Below are 14,066 nucleotides of genomic sequence, written 5' to 3' on the forward strand. Positions count from 1 at the left end.
TATTTTCAAAAATCTTCAGATTGGTTTTCCACCAACAATTTCCCTCTAGTGTTTAAAGAAACACTATAATCAGGTGACATTTTCAGGCTGCTCACATACATGCATAACATTTGTGAAATTAGCACTTACTGCTGATGCCATAGCAAGTCATTATTCCTTTTGTCAGTAGTAGTCCAGTAGTTCTTACGGTCTGACACTTTTAGGAGTGTTGGAGGCCATCTGTGCTAGGCACTACCTTCTCATTGTGATACTTAGCTGCCTAGTTGCTGTCTGTGAAGCGTCACCACCTAAACTGTGCAGGAGGGTGCCTGCACATCATCAGTGACTGCAGAGAGTTCTAAAGATCTGCACAGGCAGAGGAATCTCAGCCCGTTTCTTGCTGTCACTCACAGATCGCTGGAGGCTTCACAGGCAGCAGCCAGACACCCCAGTAGGCCAGGAACGGGGAGGGTGTGTAGGCTGTACAGAACTGTAGTGTTCTTCAACCTCTGACAACTGTGTTAGAAGTTGGTTGTGATGCCATTCTCTAGAACGGGTGGCATTTGGTGGTGGTACTGCCGGCCAAATGCTACGGGGGTATAATTTTTGCCCCGGGTGTAACGCAAATGTGTACATTCCTGTCCGGCTGCCTTTGCAGCTGGGGAGGGGAGATGGGAGGACGGAAGCTCAGTCACCTTTTGTTTTGCTGCCAAAGACCCCAAGTATAAACTAGTTCAGGGGTCTCCAAATTTTCTAAACAAAAAGGGCCAGTTTACTGTCCTTCACACTTAAGAAAGGCTAATGGGTGTAGAAAAGTTATTGACGTCAGTACTCCCATAAACAATACCCCATCTTTGGTGTTAGGGGGAGGAATAGTGCCACAATGTTGATCTCAGTGGGACGAATAGTGCCCCATCATTGGTGTCAGTTGGGAGGATAGGGCGTTTTAACAGAGGGCAGAAAAGTGCCCCAAGGGCCAAGTAAAGTTAAGCAAAGGGCCACATCTGGCCCCTGGGCTGCAGTTTGGAGACCACTGAACTAGACTAACAAACCAAACGGTTTGTTTTTGCTGCCTTGGTGAATAAAAGTTCAGGATAAACATGCTTGAACTATTCCTGGGTATCCCTGTCTTGTGCACGGTTATTGTTGCCATTGCCAATTGAGCCTGTTCTCTTTGTAATACACACACACCGAATGTATTATTTAGAAATGCAATGATTTAATCTGCCAATCATGTGGCAGCAGTGAAATACATAAAATCATGTAGATCTAGGTCAGGAGCTTCAGTATTTATTGAACCGCATATCTCCTGGGATTTTCATGCACAACCCTCTCTAGAGTTCACTCAAAAAATGGTAAGAAAAACCTCAAGAAATCAGCAGTTTCTACCTATGGAAACACCTTGATGATGGGAGAAAGAAAATGGTCTGGACTGATTTGAGCTGATCAAAAGGTTACGGTAACTCAGATAACCCACTCCTTACAAATGTGGCAAAAAGAATTCATCTCAGATTTCACAACACATCAAACCTTGAGGTGGATGGGCTGCAACAATAGTAGACCAAGTTGGGTTCCACTCCTGTCAGTCAAGAACAGAAAGGCTAGGCTGCAGTGGGCATAAGCTCTCCAAAATTGGACAGTTAAAGACTAGAAAAATGCAACCTGGTCCGATGAATGAGTTTTGCTGGGGCACACTGAAGATAGACCAATCACCAGGTCTGAATCCAACTAAATAACTTTGGGATGTGGATCTGAATCCAACTAAATAACTTTGGGATGTGGATCCGAATCCAACTAAATAACTGAGATGTGGATCTGAATCCAACTAAATAACGGAGATGTGGATCTGAATCCAACTAAATAATTTTGAGATGTGGATCTGAATCCAACTAAATAACCGAGATGTGGATCTGAATCCAACTAAATAACTTTGGGGTGTAGATCTGAACCCAAACTAAATAACTTTGGGGTGTGGATCTGAACCCAATAACTTTGGGATGTGGATCTAAACCCAACTAAATAACTTTGGGGTGTGGATCTGAACCCAACTAAATAACTTTGGGATGCGGATCTGAATCCAACTAAATAACTTTGAGATGTGGATCTGAATCCAACTAAATAACTTTGAGATGTGGATCTGAATCCAACTAAATAACTTTGGGGTGTGCATCTGAATCCAACTAAATAACTTTGGGATGTGGATCTGAATCCAACTAAATAACTTTGAGGTGTGGATCTGAATCCAACTAAATAACTTTGGGGTGTGGATCTGAACCCAATAACTTTGGGATGTGGATCTGAACCCAACTAAATAACTTTGGGCTGTGGATCTGAACCCAAACTAAATAACTTTGGGGTGTAGATCTGAACCCAATAACTTTGGGGTGTGGATCTGAACCCAACTAAATAACTTTGGGCTGTGGATCCGATCCAACCAAATAACTTTAGGATGTGGATCTGAATCCAACTAAATAACTTTGGGGTGTGCATCTGAATCCAACAAAACTTTGGGATGTCGTTGAAAGGGAGATTCACAGCAGGACTATAACTCATATACGTAGAAATCGTCTGATACAATCCTGTCAACATGGACCAAAATCTTATAAGAAAGTTTGTGGAGTCTGGAATCCATGCCACAAAGAATTGAGGATGTTTTGACAGCAAAGGAAGGCCCTACCTAACATTTTATAGTGTTCCTAATATATTGCTCAGTGATTGTATTTCTGTGTGATCTTTAGTTCAGATGGACTTTGCTTGCTACTGAAAAACACTGTATGTGAATTTGTTTAATATGTGAGCAATATCTTGGAAGGACACATAGTTTACAACTCTAGATAAGGAGACTTGAATAACTTTGGAACATCAAAGAGACGTCATCTTGGACATACTGTAAATGTTTGCCTAAGAAATGAGACTTTTTCCTTAAAGTACACCTAGAACCAAAAATTGGTTAAAAAAAAAAAAAAAAAAAAAAAAAAGAACACAATTATATTTGGTAAACCTTTTTTGTTGGAGTGTATGTGCTCCCATCGTGGCGAATCATCCTTTTTTTTATTGTGACCATTGTTCATCAGGACAAAGTGTGATGGAAAATCTATAAGTTAAAGTGGTTGTAAAGGCTCAGTTTTTTTTACCTTCATGCATTCTATTAATGAAGGTAAAAACCTTCTGTGTGCAGCGCGCCCCCCCCCCCCCCCAGACGCCCCAATCCTTACCTAAGCCCCCGCTGATCCAGCGATGTTCTTGATAGCCTCTGCTGTCTGGGGACTTTTCTTCCTCATTGGCTGAGGCAGCAACGGGAGCCCATTGGCTCCTGCTGCTGTCAACCACAGCCAGTGAGCTAATGAGGAGAGGGTGGGGAGTGTGGTCGAGCCACAGCTCTATGTGTCTTATGGACCCATAGAGCAGCGATTCGGGGATGAGCATGCAGAGGTGCCCCCAGGGCAAGCGGCTTTACCTGGGGGCACTGCTCAAGGAGGAGGAGCTAGGAGAACCAGGAAGGGATCCGAAAAGAAGACAATCTGGGCTGCTGTGTGCAAAAAATTACTGCAAAAAGCAGGTAAGTATGACATGTTTGATATTTTAGAAAGAACAAAAAGGGATTTTCTCTTTTTTTGGAAAGATCTCCTTTCACTTTCTGTTGTGTTTTCAAGAGGGGAAGTAAAATTAAAACCTCTAAACAGGATGCAGAAAAAAAAAATATAGGGATTTAATCATTGATAACTCAAATCAAAACTACGGACTCATTCAGACATGCAGCCAAAGGGTGATAAAAGCAGGTGGTTGAGCAACAGAAATAATTTTCAGATTCCACCACTTCCTGTAGATGATTTCTCAGCATTCACTTCTTGTAGGCCATCTCCCAGAAGCCTTTACTTCCTTGTTCCATCACAGAAGAGGATGTGGTAGGGTGTGTTCACCACTGTGGGCCATACCTCCCTCAAAGCAATACCATCTTCCACCAACTTTCTATACAATCTGATTGTACAATCATCTTTAGATCTCCCAACAACTGAGTAGTACAAGGGCCTGTCTGATTTGATACAGACTGAATGGCTTGTTCAGGTGTGTCCTCCTATTCCAGTTCTGGTAACTCTAAAAGGAAATTGTACAGAGATTGCATAGTGTATGGCCATCTTTATACAAGCACATAGGAGGTAGTGGACAGAGACAGGCCCTGTTCCTATCTCCACTGAGCAAAAACTCACATTCTCGCATACGTTTTTTTTAGCATTGTCACACGTCACGCATAGGGCAGCCAATCCACTTGAATGGGCTGCCCCACACACAACAATTGCCCCAGAGAAGCTCCAGAACTTTTTTTGGAGCAGAGCACGGTGCATTACCACAGTTTTGGTGCTTTTGCCGCACTTTGGGTGCCTTTAACATGTAATGACAACACAAAGACGACGTACATTTGCAGCGTTTCTGAAATGCATGGCAAAGCGTGTATTTTCTGTGCAGTTTGCCATACAGAAACGCACAGATGTGAATGGAGCTTCATTGTTCTCGTGTAAACAAACCAATTTCACTTTCATGCCCCATTCACAACGAAAGTAGTGGAAGTGGCCCATTTTTCCAGGGACACACATAGGGCAGCCCATTGATTTCAATTTCAAGTAGCTCATGGGACATATTGGCGTGATGTGGGTTGCACGTTGTTTATTGTGCATTTTGCTGCGTTTGTCACTCATTTTTTCATGTGGCAAAATGTGTGTTTGTTTCTGTGTTTGGTGAGCCGTTAACCATTACTGGAATTTAAAGCTCAACTAGTTAATTTTAGGTGTATGACCATACACTATACAATCTGACTGTACAATCTCTGTGCGATCTCCTTTGGATTTACCAAAACTATATCATAGCAGGACACTCCATCTGTCCAATCACTCTGTATCCAATCAGGCAGGTCCTTGCACTACATAGTTGATGGTAGATCTAAAGGTGGGAATACACGATTAGAAAATCGACCGATCGGTCATCCGACGACCGAGAGGCGTTCGTTGGTCAAAATCATGGCCCACATTAACCAATCTAAAAAAATCGTTAGTCGGACAATACGTAGTGTTGACGTCTTCCATACAAGTGATGCAGTGTGCGTGTGACCTTGTAGCCACGCCCTTCCGGCCAGAACGAGCGATATACACAATTACCAGCAATGAGATATCGTTTATTACATGACCTATATACATAAATAGTGATACATAAAATATAATATGCAGAATTCTGCTTTCATTATCTCATTGGGCCAATCTTTACTTTTAACATTTGGATTTTTCATTGTTTATGAAGATTCCTTGGACATAAACATCCGGGTCATCTTCTGTTTCCGCTCATGCGTGATAGCGCTTGATAGATTTTTTTCGTACGACCGTCATACCACCACGTAGAAAATCGGTCGGTCGTATACGAAACGACAACATTTTTCACTGTTGTTCAACCAGATTTTTTCGTTCACAATATAGTTATCGGTTAAAACATCCTGCTCATCAACGAAGAGAAAATCGTTTCGATCAGTGGCTCTGCAAAATTTTTTGTACGATTTTCTTATCAAGTGTATAGGGCATAAAGGAGATTGTACAATCAGATTGCATAGTGTATACTGAGCTTTACAGAACCCAAGACACACGTCTCCTGTTTTCAATACTACAGCTCTATTCACATAGGCTGTTATCTGGTCACTCCAGCACACCCTGCTAAATTAACAATCCATGCAAGATGAAATTAAGATAGAAAACAAAAAAAAGTGGATGCCTGTATATTTAGTGAGAACGGTGATCACGGATTAGTTGCATTGGAAAACCATGTACCTGTGGAAGTGGGTGATAGTGATCTGCTGGAAAGGGGAGGAGGCAGCCACAGGTGTGTGCTAATGAGGTCAGCTGATGAAATCCGTCCTGTGTCTTACTGGCTTCTCTGTCCTAAAGGCCAGTTCACACTACATGCATTTCAGTTGCTTTTGTTCTGCATCCAAAAACACACAGAAAGTAGGTCATATGGTTGTCAATGTCGTAGTTCACATCAGTGCTTGCAGTTCCAGTTGCAGAAAACAAAAAGTAGAACAGGCTGCATTATTCCTGTGCAGAACTGTACTGGAACGCAGTAAAACGCATCATAAATGCACTGGAACAAAAACAAAATTGCACTGGAACACACATGTCCCTATTTAAATTGAAAAAGAGGAGGGGAAAAAAATGAACTGGAACATATCAGAAACGCATCGAATCCCTGGTTCACACTGATGTGGTACGGAATTTTCAGCGTTTTCTGTGCGAATTAATCACCGCATCACAATCGCACCCCGTTCATGTGAACCGCTGCGGGTGTGTATGTTAAGTTAACAACGCCACGAAAGCGGTCCGCAAAATGCGGTGCGAGGTGCAGAATCAGATCGCATAGGTGTGAATACCCATGCGATCCTATTCTAGTGCGGACCAAAAAAAGGGTCCTGCACACTTTTGGTGTGGTGCGATTAGAGCCCTACAAAATGTATGGCTCCAATTGCACCGCACACAAATCGCATGTGATTTGCACAGGAATGCAGTGCGGTTCCTGTGCGAATAAAATCGATATACCGCATCGCATTTATGCGAAGCCAAGCTAAAACTTGCACGCGGAAACACATCAGGAACGCACCTGGACTGCATTTCTATAGTGTGAACTGGCCCTAAATCTACATACCAAGTGAAGTTTTATTCTGCATTCACACCTGAGCGTAGAGATTTGTTGGTGTTTATATTTGAACATTTTCAAGCATTATTAGAAGTGTATTACAAGCGGCTTACAGCTTCAGGTGTTTTTGTTTAGCCAATAGAAAGCACTAGAGGGAGGAGAGAGGAAGGAAATTAGGAGTGGAGAGCTGCTGTTTGAGAAGAAAATGCGTGACAAAAAACCGCTAAAGTCACACGTTTTCATGCGTTTCTATTGAAGTCTATGGGGCCAAAAACGTTTGTAATCTGTCAAAGAGTAGTTCAAGTACTTTTTGAGCGACAGGCGTTTGCTTCAGGCAACAGAACGCTCATATTTGAACAAGGGCCATTGAAATGAAGGGGATTTGACTTGTTGAGCGTTTTAGAGATACAAACAGAAAATCGCTCAGGTGTGAATGCAGCCTTATAAGAAATACAGCAAGGGCTAAGGCAAGGTCTTGTTCTTAAAATCAAAGAAAGCTTTTATTTTTCTGCAACAGATGTACATTAATGGTATATTAATACACAGGGAAGTTGGAATTTAGGGGGGAAAAAAAACTGAATAAAACGTAGCCATTAAGAAAAAGCACATTTGTCTACCGGTACACTTTAATTATTAAATTATCCTTTAATAAACAAACGCAGATTAGTAAGGCATTCAAATGCCTACTGGGCTGAAATAATGGAACTTGAGAATCAGGTGATTATATGTACTGATCTAGTAAGAAGATGCAAAGAGTAAAGTTCCTGATACCTAAAAGGTGTTCTTTGACTCCAATGTGATCATGCTGAAGCAATGGCTAACAAGGAGTTCTGACTTCACTTGCTGCTAATTTGTTCTAGGTCACAGATTCAAAAAGTACTGAACACCCAAGAAACAAATATTTTCAGATAAAAAATTTCAGCCTTTATATTGCTCTCATGGATTTTACATTAAATTCAAAACGTTCATGTGAACACAGGAGGTCACTTACTCTGCACAGGCACCAATCGGGAACACTTTGCATTTTCTCAATTAGAACAAAGTGTTCTCTGATTGGATGAGGAGGATAAGCAGGGCAGTGACATCTCAATCTCCACCTTGTGTAATCAAAGAACACTTTGCATTCATATAAAAAAAAATGCAAAGTGATCTCTGAATGGCACCCATGCCAAGCAGCTGACCTCCTATGTTCAGCAGCTGGAACTGCTCTTGAGTAGAAGAAGGACTTTCCAGCAGACCTTGTCTAGTACCTACACTGAAGAGAAGACCTGGACTCAGCACACTGATGTCTTAAGGCAGAACTGAACTTTTGATATAACCCTTGCCAAATCAGACCAATGCCCTGCAATCAGGTAAGCATAAACCCTCCTCTGGAGAGCTATATGTCAAACTCAGCAGGGGGTGCATATGACCCCTGCAGAGAGGCACTGCTCCCACAAACTAAGGGTCTTTCCCTGCAGTATGCTTGCAGGGGGCAGAAGTTTTCAACTTCGCTGCTTGTAAATATGCAGCCTATCCGGAAGCATATGTGAGTTCACAGAATGACAACAGCACCAGGTTTTTCACTACTATTTTGTGTTGTAATCTGGTACCCTGCTATTCAGATCACAACTTTGATCCCCTCTTCTAGTAGAGCCTGCATCTGTCTAGATTCCAAAGGGCACCTGTCATAAAAGAATTACGTAGGCTGCCATGGCTGATCTCATTATGACAATGCCAATTCCCTGTCTGTCCCATTTTTGTTTTGACTTTACAGCTATGATAAGGTTTACATAGTCACAGCTTGAACGAATATGTATGCGTCATACCTGTTGTATTCCCTAGGAAGCTGGAAATCAATGTATTAAGCGCCAATGTAGTAAGCACCACTACTATATTTATCTCCACTAGCTTCCAGGTCCTGTGCTAAGCGGCTGCCCTGCTGCTTACTGAACTTAGGAGGTCAGCTGCTTGACACAGGTGCCATTCAGAGATCACTTTGCATTTTTTTATATAAATGCAAAGTGTTCTTTGATTACACAAGGTGGAGATTGAGATGTCACTGCCCTGCTTCACCACCTCATCCAATCAGAGAACACTTTGAATGAATGAGAAAATGCAAAGTGTTCCCGATAGGTGACTGTGCAGAGTAAGTGACCTCCTGTGTTCACAATGCAGTAAGGAAGCTACCCAAAACAGGACCTAAGGCAGGGGAAATAACTGTAGCAGATGTGTCTACTACACTGATATCCAGCTTCTAGATCAGGGGTGTCAAACTGGCTGCCCTCCAGCTGTTGTAAAACTACAAGTCCCATCATGCCTCTGAGAGTCATGCTTGTAACTGTCAATCTTGCAATGCCTCATGGGACTTGTAGTTTGGCCACAGCTGGAGGGCCGCCAGTTTGACACCCGTGCTCTAGAGGGATCCCATAGGTATGGCACATACATGCTTGCAATGGTCCCTGTAACCAGCGTACACACAGTGAAAGACGCAGCTTCCATTTTGTTAAGAGTATCCATGTTATTCCCTCATTCTTCCCTCCCTCCCTGAGAGGCACAGTGACATATGGCAGCGTGCGTGTGTGTGTGCGTGCGTGCGTGCGTTAAAAGTGTCACAGGCCAGAGTCAGCAGGGGGGCTATGAGCTATAGGACCCCCAAGGGAGCCGGGGCCTTGCTGTACAAAGAACCTGTAAAATGTAACACCTCGTATAAGATAAGGCAAGCTTTCCCAGGAGTTCAAAGAACATCCCAAGGAAACAGGACCAGATAACCTTTGTTAAAATCCATTTTTTACCCTATGTCTCGTATCTTGGAATATGAGAGACTTACATAAAAACTGGACATAAACTTGGATTGCTAACCCAGGACTTTGGCAAGTACCTTAACCCTTTCACCTCTCTCTGATATCTCTTTGCTGTGCTGTTGGTCTATATATATATATATATATATATATATATATATATATATATATATATATCTTAGTTGCATCTTTTTCGGTACATATTTTAATTGCACCCGTTTGACCTTTTAGTAATAAATCTAACCTTCTGAAAGTGTTGAACTGTTTCTATAGCTCTTTATTGCAATTTACGAATTCCTGCCTCTAAAAGAGACGCTACTGTGTTTGTTTAACCCTCTGTATAACCGGCCGGCGGTGACCATTTTATACAGACGATTATCTCAACCATTATAGTGTTATAGCTGATATTGCCGAGTTTCTTCTTTCTCTGTACAAAAAGGAGGTGGTGGCAGTGTGAAGGGTTAATTGCGTAATTAACCTGACCCAGTAACAATAGCATTCAGGCTGCCGATGCATCGACTGTGGTCCAATTAGCTCGAAAATTGTTGTGCAGGGTGCAGCTGAGTGTGGCATTGTTACGCATGTGACATCGTGGTTTTAGATTGGCTAGTCCTTCGGTCATGAGTTTGGTGAGAAGGGCTGGGGTCTGACGCCACGCTCGTCACATATTGGTGACAGCGATCGTGGGATCGTGCGATCCTGCGTTCGTGACAGTCCCAGCTGGACTAATGTAACTATGTATAAATTGCCATACTTGGAATTTAGCTTTCAGGCATTCTGAATGTCTAATCTTTGACAGATCCTGAAAAATTCCAACAGTTTTCTTACTAATTTGTTGCATGCTTCTTCCATATTCTGTGATTCAAATGTTTTGAAGTCAGACTAGCAGTAACAACGCCCTTATTTTCTCATGTTACAGATGTACTTCAGCAAGGTGCCCTGTACATGCTGCTGTAGAAGTAGCAGCATGCAGCTGTGTGTTCTCCTAGTTCTAAGACCCCTGTCACTGCCAGTTGTCAGACAGGCGTTTGGGAAGCGTTTTAACGCTTCTCAAACGCCAATGAAAATTCTGCACATGGCAGCACACAGTGCTGTTCACACTGAAGCATTAGCATCGCGGCAAAACCGACGCCTCATGTCCAGTCAGGAGGAGTTGAAGCTTCCTATTCAAGTCTATGGTGCTGTTCCTCAAACGCCTGACAGGTGTTTGCAGGGCATTTGCGAAGCATTAATACCATTTAACTTCATTATAGGTGTTTGTGGTGCAGTTTTAACGCTTGGCAAATGCCTATCAAATGCCTCAAAACCACACATAGGGCATTTGGGGAGCATTTGAGGAGCTTTAAAAATGCTTCCCAAACGCCTGTCTACCAGCTGTCAAACACTATATGGGCGTTTGGCAAGATTTAGAAATAATTCAAGTGTGAACGAGCCCTTAAAAACAAAAAAAGTCAAAATTTAGGTAAGCCAGTTAAAGGAGAAGGGCCAAAGCTATTTCATTCTGCACTCCTGTGACCTATACTCAGCCAATAGCGGGCTAAAACCCACTGTCAGCTGACATCAGTAAGTCCAGATTCTGGAGATATCCCGACTTTAATGTCAGGATCCACTCCAATGCCTGAGCCAGCCACTCCCGTCCCCTCCACAACCCCGTGCTCCAGTGAAAGCTGAAGGGCCAGAGCAGAGAGCCGATGACTGACAGTCACTGGCTCACTGCTTACTGAAGACTGAGAGCTGAGTGATCAGCGGTCTTTGATTGCTCATTTCTTGGTGTAGAGGTGCCAAGAAACAGATGCAGCAGTGGACTTATGCTGCATCTACCTAGGAGAGTATGAAAGTTTGTTTTTTTTCTTTAAATCTTGAACTTCTCTTTTAATGCCATTATCTGACTTATGCTGATAAATTAGGTTTGGCTATCTTGGTTTTAATAACCTCTGTTATGATAGAGTTAAGTCTGCAATCAACAGACGGCAAACCAGTGCTGTACTTTGCTCTGCAAACACTGAAGCATGGAGGAACCCTGTATTATATGCTTCTTTTTAAAGTAAAGGATTTACTTAAATAATAAGAATAACAAAAAAAACCACTAATCAATCTCAGGGAAGAAAAAAAAAAAAAAAACATCCCAGTTTTTCACCTTTAAATGTGCCACAAAGACATTGGGCCAGGCAGCGGCCTGAGTGGGGATTGTGCTGACAGCGTTGGTCTCCCCCTGAGTCAGCATTACGAGGGACCACATAGTTGTCCTGTGAAGTCACTCATTTGTACAACTGCACTGTACAGGCTTACACCACAGTGCTGCAGTCTGTTTAATATTTGATGAAACTACAATCTCTTGCTGGCTGTGGGGTGCCAGTATTCGCTGACAAGTTATGCTGTACCGACGTAATATTAGCACTTTCTTGTATCTTCAACCGTGGCATTGTAATCTGCTTTAAATGTGGAAAATCTAAAACACATTCCTATGGAAGCGACTCAATTTATAGGTGCACTCCAACTAAAAAAGGAACAATTTTTATTAAAAGTATAACTTTAGACAAAAAGCTTTCTTTTAAATTTGAAAACCTCTGTCAGCTTTGATCCCTGCTTGGATCCCCACTGGGGAGATTTCTTCTGACTTCCTGGAAGGGTGACCGTGGTTAGGAGATTAGGGGTATTTTTGCCAATAGGCATCCAGACGGAGATAATCCTGAAGAGGTTCTCTTTTTCAAAGGAAAAAGGTCACTTCCTGTCTTAACTGTCATCAAGACAGATGGTGAGTGGAAATCTGTTCATAATGGAGACAGCCATAAAATACCCGATGCTGGGTGTGACGGGAGTCACTTTGGGTGGGGGGCCCATGGGACCCAGCTCACTTTGGAGAGGTGGGGAGACCCCTGTCTCAGCTCCCCATATCCCTCTAATGTGTAAGTCACCCTGTGCCTGTTAGTGGTACAGGGTGATCTGTCCTAATATTGTGTGGGCTTTGTCTCAGACTGTGTAGACATGTTTAGGAGATAGGTGTGGTGGGGGTTGTTGATTGTTTAATGTTAGGTGGCTGCGTCACATTGTTCTATTGTTTGTCTGGCTTGGGAGCAAACTATTATTGAATGTATGTGTTTATGTGTATTAGCTTAGTGGGCAGGGGGGTCTCCAGCAACCCTCCCTCCTGATGGGACTGTCTGCTGGTGTTGCTCAGCGCTTTACAATATAACGGGAGACAATACAGCAACAATACAGTTCAATACAAGAGGGATAGGAGGGCCCTGCTCCTTGGAGCTTACAATCTAGGATGTAGATCTACTAAATGTAGATTGCCCCGCACTGTGTCATTATGCAGGGAGGGGGAATTGTCCCAAGTGTATATATCTTGTATCTGTGTGCAAAATAAAGTAGTCTACCTCCTGGTTTACTTCAAGACTGGTGTCGTCTAGTCTTGTATGGTTGGCTGTGGTGTCTGTTGTCGGTGTTCGGATGGGAAAGTGGTATTCTAATGGAAGTACTTAAGTCTGGATTGGTTCCGTTATACTGGGTCTAACCTGTTCTCACTGCAGGCAAAGCTTGATTTAAAAAAAAAAAAAAAAAAAAGAAAAAAGGAGTATGGAACTATATGACAAGTTGTCCTAGAGCACTCTAAAATACCCGCTGAATCCATCTGCAAACTAAGGCTAGGTATAGATGTTTTTGTTTTAATAATCAACTTCTGCCAAATAGGGATGGCCACACAAAGAACAAAATGTGCCTGATGCCTTCTGAAATTGTCAACTTTTGATCCGCCTGTACCCAGCCTAAAGCTGGCCACACACGGGTCGAATTCCAAAAGAATTTTCTTTCAAAAATCTTTTCCAAGAATTTTCATTCTAATTTCGCACCATTAGTGGGTCACAGAAAAGGCCGATTTTTGCGTGACCATGGAATTTGAGTGATCGGGCATGTTGGAAATATTTTGAAAAACAAACAAATTTCGAATCAATGATGGGAGAATCATGCAAGAAATATAAAGCTGTGACCTGGAAAGAAAAGAAAATTCTTGGCCATGAAAATTCTCTTCTGTAGCAACATGAGAAGAAATTGAAGGATTGGTTGGTTGAATTACGAAATCAATGGTGGCCCCGTTGCATTACAAAACACACAAAACTTTTGAGTTTCTAAAGAAAATGTGTTTGGAATTTGACCCATGTATGGCCTGCATTAGAATAACGATGAACTGAAAGAACTTTCGGGCTTGATCACAGCTGAAACTTTTTGTATGGTATTAGTAGTTCTCTGTGTGACTTTCTGAAAGTGGCTGTTTAAAGTAGACCCAGTATGCAGTTCTCAAAGTACAAAAGGTCACCAGATTGGACTTCACTGCCTGCATACTTGTTTCAGTTTAGTGATCAGTCACTGTGTCTCTGCTTACTTGGAAACTTTGGACTCTTTGGACAGAAAAGCGGTTCGGGGGATAAGTAGAAAACACAAGAAAGATGAAAGTAGGGATTTTGGAACAGAGGGCACAAAGGCCAACCAAATCCACACCCTAATTCTTCACCTGACCACTTCTCATATTACTGCTAATTAGTTTGCCTTTGTAATATTATAAGAGTTCATCGGCTCTCTTACAAAAGTATAGTCATCCTTTGAGACTTCCATACAATCCCATGTTATATATTAATAGCT

The 14,066-nt window shown here is 42.3% G+C and overlaps 1 protein-coding gene across 2 annotated transcripts in view; it reads right to left on the bottom strand.

Annotated features, from left to right (window-relative positions):
• The window catches only part of ITSN2 (intersectin 2), a 267,920-nt gene that overhangs the window by 170,773 nt on the left and 83,081 nt on the right, over positions 1–14,066 (bottom strand). The window lies entirely within an intron of this gene.

The sequence above is a fragment of the Staurois parvus genome, unplaced genomic scaffold (assembly GCF_062004578.1).
Source record: "Staurois parvus isolate SC_StPar_1 unplaced genomic scaffold, SC_StPar_1.0 ptg000886l, whole genome shotgun sequence".
In the NCBI taxonomy this organism is placed as follows: Eukaryota; Metazoa; Chordata; class Amphibia; order Anura; family Ranidae; genus Staurois; species Staurois parvus.